The 15,598-nt window shown below is 38.1% G+C and overlaps 1 pseudogene; it reads right to left on the bottom strand.

Annotated features, from left to right (window-relative positions):
- Window positions 1-15,598, bottom strand: part of LOC135211967 (kelch domain-containing protein 3-like) — a 93,329-nt pseudogene that overhangs the window by 64,422 nt on the left and 13,309 nt on the right.

Raw genomic sequence — 15,598 nt, 5'->3', positions numbered from 1 at the left:
TCTAAGAAGTTGAAGACTTCCAATACATGGAAAAGTCCCTTGAGGAGATGATCCAGTTCTGAAATACTCCATGTAATGCGAGCAGAATTAAGACTTGGACGCCTTGAAGCGTCAACTAACGTCGAAAAGTCTGCCTCTGTAGTAGAAGGGAGAGCGATACCCATATCCTCCCCCGTCTTGTACCATATGCCTCTTTTCCCAGCTAATCTTGCTGGAGGCATGCAAAATACTGTCCTGGCTAAGTCTTTCTTCGACTTCATCCAGGAGTCTAAGGCGTGTAAAGCCCGCTTCATCGAGATGGTGGGCTTCATCTTCAGAAAAGACGAAGGCTTCTTCGCCTTCGCACTCGAAAAGAGCGAGCGCGGAGAAGGAGGAGCAGCCGGAGTCAACTCGTCTCCGTATTCCTCCAGAAGCAGGGTAGTCAACACCTTATAGTTGGACAAGCCCTCTCTTCCATGATCGTCATCATCCGAGTTTTGCTCCAACTCGTGATAATCCTGAGTTTCTGTTCTCCTTTCAGAACTTTCCTCTTCTGGAGGAGACAAACTCCTGATCGGAGAGGGGCTAAGGGAATGAAAGTCTTTCCTTTTTCCCGTTTTGATCGACTTGGAAGGCGTCACAACCTGCGGCTTCTCTCGCGCTTTAGAAGACGTCTTGTATGACGCTTCCCGCTCTCCGAGCGTCATGTATGACGTCTCTTGTTGACGTCTTGATGACGCTTCGCGTCTGGAAGACGCTTCGCTCTCTAAGGGCTTCCTACTCGGCGTCACAATCTTGGACGGAGCGTCACGTCTAAGATCCGCTTGAATTGACGCTTCGCTTCTAAAAGACGTCTTTCGAGCAGGTGCGAGAGGACGAGACTTCTTAATTGGAAGCGTCACGTCCTTCCGACGGGGGCCTAAAACTCCCACAAGAGATGACAGTTGTTCCTGAACCGCCAATAATAATCTTTCTTGACGCTCTCCTACATCTAGTGCATGACGCCTCTCGTCATCACTCGGGGAAGAAGCATGATGGGGTACTTCCTCATAAGCGTCAGATGACGTTGACGCCACCTTCGCCTTCTTAATAGCAGACGGGGCGTCCTCCGAGAAGCGCTCCGGGCTTGAATCAATGTCTTGCTTCATATGACGCTTCAGCGGTCTCGATAAGTTCGACTCCTTCCACCCTCGTTTAGGTGAGGGAGAGGGAGAGGACGAGAAACACTCGCGAAGGACGCTTTTTCTATAGCGCCCTTGAGCTGGCTGCCATGAAGCAGAGCTAGCTGAAGGGACGTCTGACCGTTGGGGATTCCCCACGACCTCCTTAGGCTTTCTTTCGACTTTCCTTCTCCTCTGGGCATGTGAGCTTGGAAGAGGTCTAGGCCTGGGAGCGCCGCAGGGACGATCAAACGCCCCCTCCACAACACTGATAGGACTCACTTCACTAAAATGTTCACTATCACTAGCCTTACCTTTCGAGTCCGCCATCTTGGACTTCATGTCTCGAATAGTCGCTTTCAGATTGGCGATTTCCGATGCCGAATCCGAAAAGACACTCTGAGAATGAGATTTATAGGGAGAATCTACAGTAGTAGGGTTAGAAGAATTATCAGTGAAAGGCTCAATAGGCCTTGAATTCACACCTTTCAGTCGTCTAACTCTATCCCTCTCTAACTTCTTCAAATAAGAAGTCAAAGTCTTCCATTCTTCTGCATTCAAACCCTCGCATTCCTTACATGTGTTAATAGCAGAACACTGAACCCCCCTACATTTACGGCATACAGTGTGAGGATCAACCGAAGCTTTCGGTATCCTCACCCTGCAGCCTACATTCACACACATTCTCACACTCACATTAGAATCAGACATACTGAGAAAAATCCAAAAGAGTTATTCCAAAAACAGTCCACAGTAGCGAATGCCAAAACACGATCCAAATACGTCACCAAAAAGCCGAAAAACGTTGATCAAATGTTGAAAAAAGAATCCAAGTCAGGAGGTAATAACAACAATGTTGATACCACCGGCGACAGAGAAAATATGATAGAAAAACGGGGATGGTTCCTAGTCCTGCCACCCAGGGCAGGCGGCGTAGATCACCTGACCTACCTGTAGCGAGTGGCGCGAAATTTGAATTTCTGTCGGGGACGACGGAGTCTTAGCTATGTATATATCTGACAGGTAAGTTCATTGTATGAAACCTATAAATTACATAAGAAATTAAACGAACATTTTTGCAGGGTTTCTCGAGGATTTGAAAATGTTTTGCATTTGCGTGTCTGTGGAAAAAATTGCGTAGGATAATTGGTTAGGCTCCAATGAAAAGTTCCACGATTGTGAATTTGCACATATCAAATTGTGTAAGACTGAGGTACTACTCTACCCAGGTTCCACCCCTTCTCTGCCACATTGACCATAGCTCAATTGGCATCCCCTACTAGTAGCAGCTGTGGAGGGAGATGGCCAGCCTCAACATCTTCCTCTCTTCTTCCTCTTTCCTCCTTACTAGCTATTGTTGGGGAAGGAGGGCAAAAGGGCTGCGAAGGCTCCCCAACATTTTGTAAAGATTTGGCTACTACATTTTTTTAAGTGTATTTTGTTACAAATACGTATGGGGAAAAGATAGATTTGTAATTGCCTTTTGCATTAAGTTTTCAGTTTAAAGTGTGATATTGTTGTTTACATGCATATTGAGTTTTTACAGTTACATGGCATTGACAAGATTAGATGAGGCGGTGTAAAGAGTTCCCCTTGAACACCCAAAGATCTTTTTTACTTGCCATTATCCAAATTTCACCATTATCCAAAAGCCCCTTGGCGCTATTAATATGGATATTTAAAAGATTATTTAGGTATAATAATCTACTTACGATGTAGGACTTTTCCCTTGTTTTGTAGTTATTAAATGAATTCCATGAGGACGATAAACAATTATAAAGAATAAAAAATCATACTGTATTATAAAACGAATGCCTGCTATGCTACTATATTATATATTGAAATGCATTGTATTCATATTTTGCCAAAATCTGCATCCTCAATTTAACACTAGGTGAAAAATGTAAAGAGGTATTACCTGTTTCTAAAACATGGACATCCATATTTCTTAGCGTATTGTAGTTTTCTCCAGTGCAATAGCCACCGAAGGAATAAATTTTATCACCCACTGCAACAGCTGCATGGTTAACGCGCTGTGGGCCCCCTTCCAGTGCCACTGTCCACATCATCTTGCCTAGAAGTTAAAATATAAATCCATTAGATATTTTACAACAGAAAAACTGAAGATCATCTCTACAAATAAAATGATTTCCTACAGGTAACCACCAGTTTACTAAAATCTAAATTCTTTAAAAAAGAAAATTAATTTCATTTAATACAAACCCATCACCTTACATAGGTTAAATCCTGAGCGTTCAAATACTCCCAGTCACACTCCTTTTAAGACAGAAGAATTCATTTATTGGTCAAACAGACATTCAGGAACCCTAGTGCCACTGCTGGTGGCAAAGTATCTCTGTTATCCTAACCAACCTCAAAAAGTGTGAAGTGTGGGGCTGGGAAGATAGTGCAAGTTTATAAATGGATGGGTTTAATTTCATTCCAAAAATTCATTTAACCCTTAGGAACTGGGGTAATAAATCGATATGCAGCAACCCATACCGGCAAAATTTTGTTGGCAAATTTACGAAAAAAACACATCAATGGAAAGAGGAAGATACCCAAATACACATGGTGAAAGAAAAAATTCTAAAAAATTTTCCCTACCTTCCACAAGAAGTTGAAAATGACTTTTTACAACTCCTTGTGGGGTCTCTTTTAAAAGACAATCGTAAATTTTACCAACTCATACAAGTTTTTTTCTAATAAATTATTTTATTTAATTTTTTAAAATTGTAATCATAGTTGACACAATATCAAAACAGATCAGAAATAAAATCAGTAACAAATACTTAGCATATTTGCTGAAAAATATTTGTAAATTTACAGAGAACAAAAATTTTAGTAACTTTCTTAGTTGTACACGTTTTTTCTATTTCTTTGCACTTTTCTTTGAAAAATTAAAAAATTTACAAAATGACATCATGTGAGACAGAAACGCAGAACATTCTCCCTTCAAGTCAGAAGCAGAACTGAAGTCCTGAGACCCCAGACTCATGATATTAGCCAGTGTAAAAGATGCAATTAGTGAATTTATGGGCTATAGAAGAGTCGGCACCTCTTTCCCACCTGGTTCTTTCAAAATCAATGGCGCGTAATGTTTATCTACAGGATCAATCCGTCCACCACTCCAAACCTATTATTATTACTCCTCTTGAGGAGCAATCCATCCATTAAGGGTTAAACAAAAACCCATGTTTACATACACCTGAGTAGCTACCTAACACATGACTTCTTGCCATGTAGTGAGAGCTCTTCAATGATCTTTTTGTTTACTTTGTAACCTTCTTTCCAACTGTATTTCATTTGTGCTCCCCCGATGCCTGAATAAAGAACACGCAATTTCCTGTGATATTTACTTATATAACGAAGTCACGTGCATCTACAATGATTATTTAAGCATATGTTTACATATAACATTGTGGTGGAGTCCGGGAAACAAACATTTATCTTAAGACTTTGCGCCATACAATTTGAAAGAATTTTGTGGGAAAAGTGCTCAGATCACTTCTTACCCCAACTCTAATAGCTAGTTGGTACAGTAAGTTCCAAAACTGAAGCGACAAATTTCAGAGAATTTCGTTCGAAATTTACTAACTGGCAACTACAACTCGTAGCTGAAAAATATTTTTTTTTTCTACAGTGAAAGCTCTATTAAGCAAAATAAAGCTAACATATAATGCACAAATATAAAATCTATGATATTTATAAAAATCATAAGAAAAAATTGCGGTAATAGTAATTATTTTTAAAGTATAGCAATTACTTCAAAACTACAGAAACGAAACAATTTGAAATTCTCGTTCAACACAGGATTACCAACATTACCAATGTATATTTCAAGCAATGTGGAAACCAATATTTAGTATTATAGTGTATTATCAGTTATTTTAGCGAAGATGCATAAAACCATGCAAGTATCGAATAGAACTGTGAAGGGAAAATCTCCGCGGCATTAAACATAATCAACCATGAATGCACCTAGATTCAATGGAGAAGTTAGGGGTGGTTGGTAGTTTTGATTCTGGCTTCTAGGACCGAGCATAAAACACCATCTTCGAGAAAGGCTCTAACCTCTGCTGCTACCTTCAGATGACTAGGCCTAGTTCCGGGCATTGCAAGGCTTACAATGCAGGGCCCACTGTCTGTATTTAGGCAAAGATAGAACCTTCAGGACCGACACCAGGACCTGTCCTTGCACCTGGGAAACAGACTCGCTGTATAAAAAATAAGAAAGTCGGTCGCAAGCAACCAGAACACCCGTAAAATCACCATCTGGTTAAGTAGGGAGACGACATACCCCAACCACCCTTCCCCCCTCTACCTCTACCTCTACCCACAATACTAACTCCACCTTTTTCACTTCAAACCTATTACCTCAAATCTTCGAATCATATCCCAACCGTGAAATTTAAGACTGAATTTGCGTAAGTGGGCGTATCATAAGGGAGTGATATCACCCAAAGTCCTATTCCCACTGAAAACCAGTAATCAGTTCGATCCAGTCAAGTATCATTGCATAACAGAAATTTTTGAGTTTTTTGGGAGAGATATATATATATATTATATATATATATATATATATATATATATATATATATATATATATATATCTATATATAGATATATATATATTTATATATATATATATATATATATATATATATATAATATATATATATATATAAAAAAGCACCGAGCATGACCAATAGGCCTAGTGCTCAATTCTTAAAAACAGACCTCTGGTTATTCCTGATATAGATAAAAACGTCCTGAGAGAGAGAGAGAGAGAGAGTGCATAACAGGGGATACTCAAATTAAAATAATGCTCGCCAAGCATATTCACACTCCGGATCGTATGGACAAGAATAGTCTCATTTATGCACTGAAAAAAAAAAAAGTGGAAACCTACGAAAATACTTGTTTGGTGCGACCTGAACGCAATTCCGCATGCAAAAATTTGCCCAATCGAGAAATTCCATGAAATTATTAACTATCAAGCTGGAAAATATATGTAATTGATTCTTGAAATAGCCCTAACCATGTGACCAACGCTAAACGCGCACATAACTTGGATTTCGTTGTTTTTTTGTTGTTTTTTTTACACCAACTTGTCTTATTTATATTTCATTTAATCAGATGTTAAACTTCTCTGTGCTTTATCAAAAGAAATCATAATAACTTTCGATATAACGCTATAAAAGTAGAAAGTTAATTTACAAATATTAGGCCAATGCATATGCACACGGTTCCTGCTGCCACTCTATGGCGAACACTTCATATCACACTTTGGAAGCCGCAGATGTTTCTTTGGGGAAATTCTTTTTTTCTATTAATAAACAATTACTGAACTAACATTGATCATTCACTGGGGAAATACTTTGTGCGCTTATACAGTTAATCACTGATACGTATTATCAGATAAATAGGATGACAATAATTGGAATAAAATATAACTAACTGGCAACCCCATGCGTTTCTATAGAAGTACGATCAATTCTGAGATTTGTCGCTTCACTTCTGGAACTTACTGTACAGCAGAGAAGGATCAGTTTGCCTCGAGATGTCGTAGGGGAATGGTGTCCAAAACTCCCATCCAGTGACATCTCATAAATATTTCACAATAAATATAGTACTCAGAATTTTTTTACTACTTTTAGCTCTCATGATACTGTGTGAGCTGTAATTACAATTTTTCAAAATATAGAAAAAAAACTCTTATACATTGGTAAAATAGCATATTTTCGCAATGGGTCAGATTTTTTTTTTTTTTTTTTTTTAATTGGCCATCCTTAAATTTTGCCTGGTCTACGGGTATGCTTATTATATATTTAGCCTGGACTATGAGGGTTATCTATGGTACCTTGTTACTAAGTTTCAACAACCAATTCAAGCTCACACTGAAGAATGCTCATACATAAAAAGGCATTAATTTGTATTCCACTCAAACAATTTGAGCTTTGTATAATAGAAATTACACCAATTTACATTAATCAAAACAAAACAATAGTTTTACTGTCAAACCATTTTTCCACTTCTATCCACTTGAAATGTATGCAGGTTCTGAGAATGACTAACCTACTAACAGTTATCGAAGGTCAAGTTATAATGAATCCTTGTATGGTTCGGTTAGGTGGAAGGGGACCAATGTCCCAACTAATGTCAGTCTAGGAGGCATTTATTTACTTTACTACTAAAATTCCAATTTCCTACTCTGGTGCACAATTACAGTTTGACTTTAGGGGAATGTGATGGGTTTTAGAGGGGTTCCTCATGTTTCTATACATGCTACTTGATAAATAAATGGGAGCAAATGCAGTGAGGGGTCAGGGTTACTAGGGTTAACAACCGCAGACGATCCATCATCATCGGGCTGGCCAGGCCTTATTCACTCTATATTTAATTGGTGAAACAAGAATACAACTACAACTTCAAGCATACCATTCACAAGATTGAAGTTTCATCAACATAATGTGATATATGAAAGCCCCATATGAACTAAAATAAACGTGAGCTCTTTGTCAAAATATGTTTTCAAGGCAGCTTTGAAATCCAATATGGCGGCAATCGCGTGACTAGCCGTTCTAACCACAGACAATCCACCATCTTTCCCAGCCTTCCCAGCACTCATTTGAACAATGTTAGCGTATATATGTAACGTTTATTGATCTGACTCAGGATTGCAGTTGTAATCAGCACAATAAAATAACATTTTGTTGCCTATATTAGTGAAAGTATGAAACTTTTATCCCCGGGGTCAAGGTAAAAAATGAACTGAATTCATTTTTACCTTGTAATCGGTGGTTTTATCCTTACTGCCATCACAGCTGAAACTCCACAGTGCTTATTTGATTGTAATATCCATGTTTTGGTCTTAATTCACTCCAAATTGCACTTAACCACGTTGCTGTTCCTGGTTCCTAAGCACTAACTCCACAAACACAGTTACGAGCAGCAGACGGACTACACTGTTTATGACGTTTATTCCCTTAATTCTTTACTTTACTCATTATTTAGTTCAACTTTACTTTGTTACTTCAAAATGTTTATTTAATTCATGTCCATCGTCCCATTTTTGCAACCAATTAACCTAGAAAAAATTACAAATATTTCTGATGTACGACGCAACGAAAAAATGACTCATCGTTGCCAATCTAGTGGAGCTTCACACAGACGCCGATGCATTTACAAACTGTTTCCATGAATTCTAGTTGTCACAGTAATGCAGTAATGATAAAATTCCTGTAATATGTATATATACTACAAATAAGATACGTAAATTTCACTTATTTCCCCGGCTTTGTGTAAATCTTATACCCAGTTTGGAGGGTAAACACTCACCAATTGACAATACATATAAACAATTGAAGAGCGCAAAACGCCGCAAAGAATGCCGTAGTCCCCTTGAATAAGTATGAATAAGTACTGGTTAGAGGTCGGGTTTTACGATTGTTGTGATGAAAGTGCCCTAGCGTCTGTGGGTGGTGCGTGGATTTAGCACAGGAAATAATAAGTTTGTTGACACAAGTGACTCTGCAAACATCGAGATGGCGTCAATCTTTGAAACATTTTAATTGTAAGTAAAAATTTTGAAAGCATTTTGGCCACACTTTTCATTACCATCTGTTTAAATCTAAAAATATTGCTTAATTTCTAACTTTGAAGAAAATACTTACTTCGAAAGGAGAGTAGAGGTCTTGAGTTCCTGTTATCACCACCAACAACTCATGACTGATGACCATCTCCGTGTCAGGATGTGTTAAAAGTACTTTTTAGGAGGGTGGCCAAAACCGCGGTAGTCGGCGAGTTGGCCAGTCCACTCGATTGTATACCCTATAGCCTAGAAGGTATTTAGGGTAGAATACCACGGCAGGCCAACCCTCATCACGGTGGACGGGTCTTATTCACTCGATATTTAATTGGTGAAACAAGAATACAATTGCAACTCTAAGCATACATTTAAAAGACTGAAGTTTCGTCAACATAATGTGATATATGAAAGCCCCATACGAACTAAAAATAAGCATGTGAGCTCTTCGTAAAATATGTTTTCAAGGCAGTGAAATCCAATATGGCGGCTACGTTTTGCATGGACGTTCTCATCAGTGACGGCCACCATCTTTCCCAGCCTTCCCAGCACTCATTTGAACAATGTTAGCGTATATATGTAACGTTATTGATCTTACTCAAGATTGCAGTTTTAATCAGCACAATAAAACAACATTTTGTTGCCTATATTAGTGAAAGTATGAAACTTGTTATTCCCGGGGTTATGGTTGGAACTGAATTCATTCTTACCTTGTAATCGGTGGTTTTTATCCTTACTGCCATCACAACTGAAACTCCACAGTGCTAATTTGATTGTAATTATACACATTTTGGTCTTAATTCACTCCACAGTGAACTTGAACCACGCTGTGGTTCCTGGTTCCTAAGCACTCACTCCGCAAACACAGTTACGAGCAGCAGACGACAACACTGATTATGAGATGCAAAGCTTTATTCCCTTAAATTGTTTACTTCACTCAATATTTAGTTTAACTTTACTTCAAAATGTTTATTTAATTCATGTCTATATCCCTTTTTTGCAACCAAATTAACCCCCCAAAATTACAAATGTTTCGGATGTATACTTACGAGCAGACGACGTGAGGAAAAAATGACTCGTCGTTGCCAATCTAGTGGAGCGTCACACATATGCCGATGCATTTACAAACTGCTTCGATGAATTCTAGTTGTCATAGTAATGCAGTAATGATAAAATTACTGTAATAAGTACGTATATATAATACAAATAGATACGCTAATTTCACTTATTTCCCCGGTTTTGTGTAAGTCTTATACCTAGTTTGGAGGGTAAACACATACCAATTGACAACACTGATAAACAATTGAAGAGCGCAAAACGCCGCAAAGAATGCCGTAGTCCCCTTGAATAAGTGCTGGTAAGAGGTTGGTTTACGATTGTGTGATGAAAGTGCCCCAGCGTACTATGGGTACAAGTGTGTGCAGATTTAGACACAGGAAATGGGAAGTTTGTTGACACAAGCGACTCCGTAAACATCAAGATGGCGTCAATCTTCGAAACATTTTTAGTTGTAAGTAAAAATTTCTAAAGCGTTTTGGTGAGATTTCCACTGCAGTAGGCCACCCTTTTCAGTACCCTCTGTTTAAATCTTAAAATTTGGCCTTAATTTCTAACTTTGGAGAAAATACTTACTTCGAAAGGAGAGTAGAGGTCTTTAGCTCCGTTTCTCACCAACAAGTAGTCGCGACTGATGCCCATCTCCGGTGTCAGGACGCGTTATAATGTACTTTTCGGAGAGTGGCAAGCGTTTGAATGTAGGTGGCCTGTTTTGGCCTGCTGTGATGTTTTACCCTAGTAGAGGATAGATGACCTAACCAGGCTTCCTTTTTACCTACCTAACCTTTTTTTTTTTAACACTAGTAAATGTTAAGCAGACCTTGTTTTTGCAGAATTAGGCTAATATTAGGCCTTTTGGCACCGAACAATTTAGCACATCCCCCTTCCCGGTGGGTTTACAAGAAACAATAAAACCACTGACTTACACCCTACCCTAATAACCTAAAGGCCAAATCCCCCAAAAAACTAAATTTGGTAAAATATACGGATGATTTCGACAACCGGACTGGTGGGGACCATCCCAAACTAGGTTATAGGTAACTAATTAAAGTTGAGAGGTGCAGCCTTAGCTAGGCCTTGTCGAATAGCTAGGTAGGTACCTACCTACCTAGGCTAGTTTTCCATGAATTTATCGCAGCTGGGCTTGACTACTCTGGCCTGGTTTAACGATTGGCTTTTCATCTGGCATGCATTAACCTTGAACTTATTATCTAAATTTCAAGAAATTGTTGTTAAGAAAGGGCAACAAATAAAATCTAAAACATTACCGGGGTGACCATTGGCTTATTTCGCAGATTTTACACTGGCTCTGTTTACTGTTCACAATAGTTCTTCTGAAACTTGCAAAGAAACTGTAATCTTTGTAACAGCTCCTCTCTGAATCTAGGTCCATTGTTCATTGACCTAATAAATGTTGGTTTTTTTGTTTTTGACATATATTATATATATATATATATATATATCTATATACTATATATATATATATTATAGTATATGTATATATATATATATATATATACACATATACTACATACATACATACATATATATATAATATATATACTATATATATATACTATATATATATATATATTATATATATAATATATTTATTTAGGTAATGCCACGGACGAAAATGAAAAGACGAGAGGCAGTTCTCGTCTTTTCATTTCCCCCGTGGCATTACCTTATAATATATATAGCATCGTTTTATATATTTCGTGATCAAGTTATTCACACACACACACACACATATATATATATATATATATATATATATATATATATATATATATATATATATATATATATGTATGTATATTATATATAATTACTGAACCCTCCAATAACAATAAATCAACACTATTATGACTCATTCATTAAAAATATTTAGTTTAATCTCGTAAGACAATATCTTCATCCCTGACATCAAGCGGGAGCTTGTGCAATTTTGCGGTCTGTAAACCGAACACTGGGAGTGCATCTCTGTACAATTAAGTTACAACAATCTGTCGATTCATATTCATATCGACTATCTTTCCTTCTTTTCACTCACCCTCTAGACGAAAATACATCTAATAACTTCAGAGAGAGAGAGCAGAGAGAGAGAGAGAGAGAGAGAGAGAGAGAGAGAGAGATAGAGAGAGAAAGCTATACCCTCTTACTTCTCGATTATTTCTGATTTTATTTACTGGCGTTTATCATAATTTTCACTGCATGAAAATACCAAAACAATAATTACACTATCGCTTTGCCCCGTACTCGGATGCGTAATACTAAATTATTATTATTATTATTATTATTATTATTTATTTGGCGTATATAAACAGTTTCCAAACATTTCATTTTATTATTCTTTGCAGTGTACAAGGTTTATTTGGGTGTACGCAAGTTTATTAATGTGTATTTAGCACTATGTATAATTAATATGTACGAAAAAAAATATGCTATGTGCCTAGATTACCTATTTGGTTCTTGACAACATTCCACATGAAAATGACCATGAGGAAATGGTTCAAGCTCAGACCAAGATGAACGTGGAAGCTGTAGGGATAGACAACCAAAAGGACAATAAGGCGGAGGTAAGTGATATAGGAATGGATCTAGGATGGCATGGTACCGAATATGAGCAGTTTGTTGTGACCAGAGCAAATATTTACTTCAAGTCACTAGCAGTAGCCTTAATGAGCATCACACATGTAGGAACAGAACAGCTAAAAGAAGCCCAGAAGGATCACTGTCTGGCCGAGGACTGGGCCGAGAGCAAGATTGATGTTGAATACACGACCAAGGCAAAGGAACATTTACCGTAAAATTTACTAATGACATTATATGGCGTTTTTCAGGGCACGGTGACTGGAGAAGTGTAGCAAATCCTATTGCCAGAGATATATCATACTGAAGTAATGAATGTGGCCCATGAAATCACTGTCAAGAGATAACCTTGGAGCTAAGATTGAAGACTATTACCTGCAATTTCCATTGACCAGGAGTGGTTGTAGATGTCACCAGATATTGCAGGTCCTACGACATTTGACAGAAGACTAACCCACAAGGTCATATATAGCACACTACCACTCAGGAAGTTGCCACTAATGGAAGGAGCATTGAAGAGAGCAGTAGACACGACTGGCTGGACTAATATTGTCACCAAGGTATTCTATATACCTTGATTGTCACCTGTCCCAGAAAGGCAACAGTACGTTACATCCTCTGGTGGGTTTTACTACAAGATACCCAGAGGCAGTGGCATTCCTTGGAGTAAAAACCGAGTGGGTAGCAGAAGAATTATTAAAAAGGTTTTCAGCAGGGTTGGATTCCCCAAGGAAATACTCAACTGTCCGAGGTTCAGTTTACTTCACAATGGTGGAGGTAGTAATTAAGGCATCTGGTAAGTACTGAGCAACTATTCACAATGGCTGACAATAACTCCAGATATGACAGGTTTGCTGAAGTCTACTTGAAGAAATGCCAGGAGAGATCACAGGCACCAGATTTTCACCGTTCCCGCCATTGTATGGAAGGTTCTGCAAAACGCAAGTAATTATGTAATAGAAACTGCATTGATAAGTGTGCAAATTCATACCAGCATATGTTAGGAATGAGGAATAACCTGGCAAGAGAGTTTGCTGCACAGGGATATCCAAAGCATCATTACAGCAAGGGGATCAGACAATCAATTCAGGATGGGACTGAAAACTTAGTATTATTATCAATGGAGGCTAATAAGGTGATGTTACATCGAAGAGGGCCGCACATCACAGAAGTTGGCAGACAACTGAAGACTAAACGCAAACATCTTGACTGGCAACAATGAGCAGGAAATGATTGAATGGCAGCAACTGTCATCGAAGAGAGGTCAATAGTGCAGTCATAACAGAGGAAGGAAGAAACTAGTGGGGGCCACAATGTCGGAACTGAAAATTATGGAGAATATCTGTCCGGCTGCAAAAAATCTGTACATTATTTAATGCATTAGATCTGTCCAGCTGCAAAAATTCGGTACATCATTATTTAATACATTAGAATTGTTGTTGTTGTATTGAGCCAACACTTCGTGTTACGGCCTTTCCCTTGTTCGGCCCGTAGGTGATCTGAAAAGATTCTATAAATGCTTTATTAGGGTTAAGTTGGAAATACTTTTAGTTGTAGAGAAAGGAAGTGAACAGGGGAAGGATGGTGGTAGCAGTAAAAGAGGGCCATCATGTCATAATGAAGTAGAAGTTTGAAAAATGTAAGGCTTTCGAATATTAGAGAAACTGTGCAGGTGGGGTTGTCCAACCCTTTACTTCCTTGGGTCCCTACGGAAGGATTTTGGTGGAAGGTAAAGTTTAGAAGAATGATAGTGGATGATGTGGTAGGGTAGAGTCTTAAAGTGAGGGTATGAGAGATCATGAGGGTGAATGATGTCACTTTAGCTTTTTTACCTTGGTGGAGGAAGGTTGTAGAGCATCTGGCATGCTCTTCTAAATTCCCTATGATTGTCTTTGCGACTGTGGCAGCTGCATGCATTAGAAGTCCTCTGTGTAGACAAATTAGTTACCTAGTCCAAAACTGCATAATCCATAATTTGTTATACTTTTAATTACAGAGTAATAGAGGACTTTCTTTAAATTTCATAGTTTAATCATCTAAATAATAATACAAATATTAACAAATTTACAACCATTCAAAACGTAAAATTTTGACAGGCTCCATGACTGCAACCGGATTGTATCTCCGTATTCTCTCTCTCATTCTTTCCACCTCTACCACGTTTGATGCATCTTTACTTGGATTGTTCTACGTTTTATCCATGTTTCCCTGCAACAGACTGTCTACTTTTTCATTTTTTTCGCAATTCTCCCTCCTTTCCATCAGATTCTAACGATTTTTTTCTTACTTTTATGCCTTTTTTTCAGTTTGCGCTTTCAGTAACTGTCAGCATTTTGCAGTTGAAAGGTGTTGCTCTGTATCCTGCTCGTCCTGACATAACCGCGATTACATAAAGTTTTGACTAATTCTGTGCACGCACACATGTTCCCCGGTTCTGGCATGTTTATCCCGTTTCCATTATCAACTTTTCTTTTCTTTTATTCACTAAGGTAGTCTTAATGTAGGTATCAAGCCAATTAACCAAAAATAACCATTCGAAAATCTTTTCTTCAGACTAGCTATTTGGTATTAAACTTTCGCAGAGACTGCTGTGTGCTAGTTAATAAACTTATTTTCTTGTATAAAATTCTGAACTAAAAATAGATGACATGTAATACAAAGAAGTACTGCACTCACTAACTTGAAAAATAGCTCTAAATGAAATGCCATCATCTGAATTAGAGCCCTTCACGCATACTACAACATCCTATTACGTCAGAGAATATTATAAAAAAAAGCAGCTCACAAATATGTGCTGCCAATATATCCTGCTTTCCTTTGAAAGACAATGTATTACAGACTATTAGATTAACACTGTGTTAGACTAAACCTATTCAAAACTTTATTACTGAATGAAATAGATTGTGGCATTTGAGGCTGTATCTGTAATAAGCAAAATGTTTCCTACGTCACTTTGCTCTTAAAGATCTAGGAAGCCTCTGGAATTTAATTGAGCAATGAACCATCAACTAGAAGTTAAGCTCTAAGGAAGCTTCCCATAATCTACCAACATACTTTCATTAGAATACAGCACCTCTTGAGGTTATCAGTGTTTCAATTCTATGTGGAGAGTTATGGAGGAGTTAAGGAGTTCCATAAGAGAGAGAGAGAGAGAGAAGAGAGAGGAGGGAGAAAGAATGGAGGAGAGAACGAGAGAGAGAGAGAGAGAGAGAGAGAGAGA

This window comes from Macrobrachium nipponense, chromosome 40 (assembly GCF_015104395.2).
Source record: "Macrobrachium nipponense isolate FS-2020 chromosome 40, ASM1510439v2, whole genome shotgun sequence".
In the NCBI taxonomy this organism is placed as follows: Eukaryota; Metazoa; Arthropoda; class Malacostraca; order Decapoda; family Palaemonidae; genus Macrobrachium; species Macrobrachium nipponense.
The sequence above is the reverse complement of the archived record's forward strand: the minus strand, read 5'-3'. Positions and strand labels throughout refer to the sequence as shown.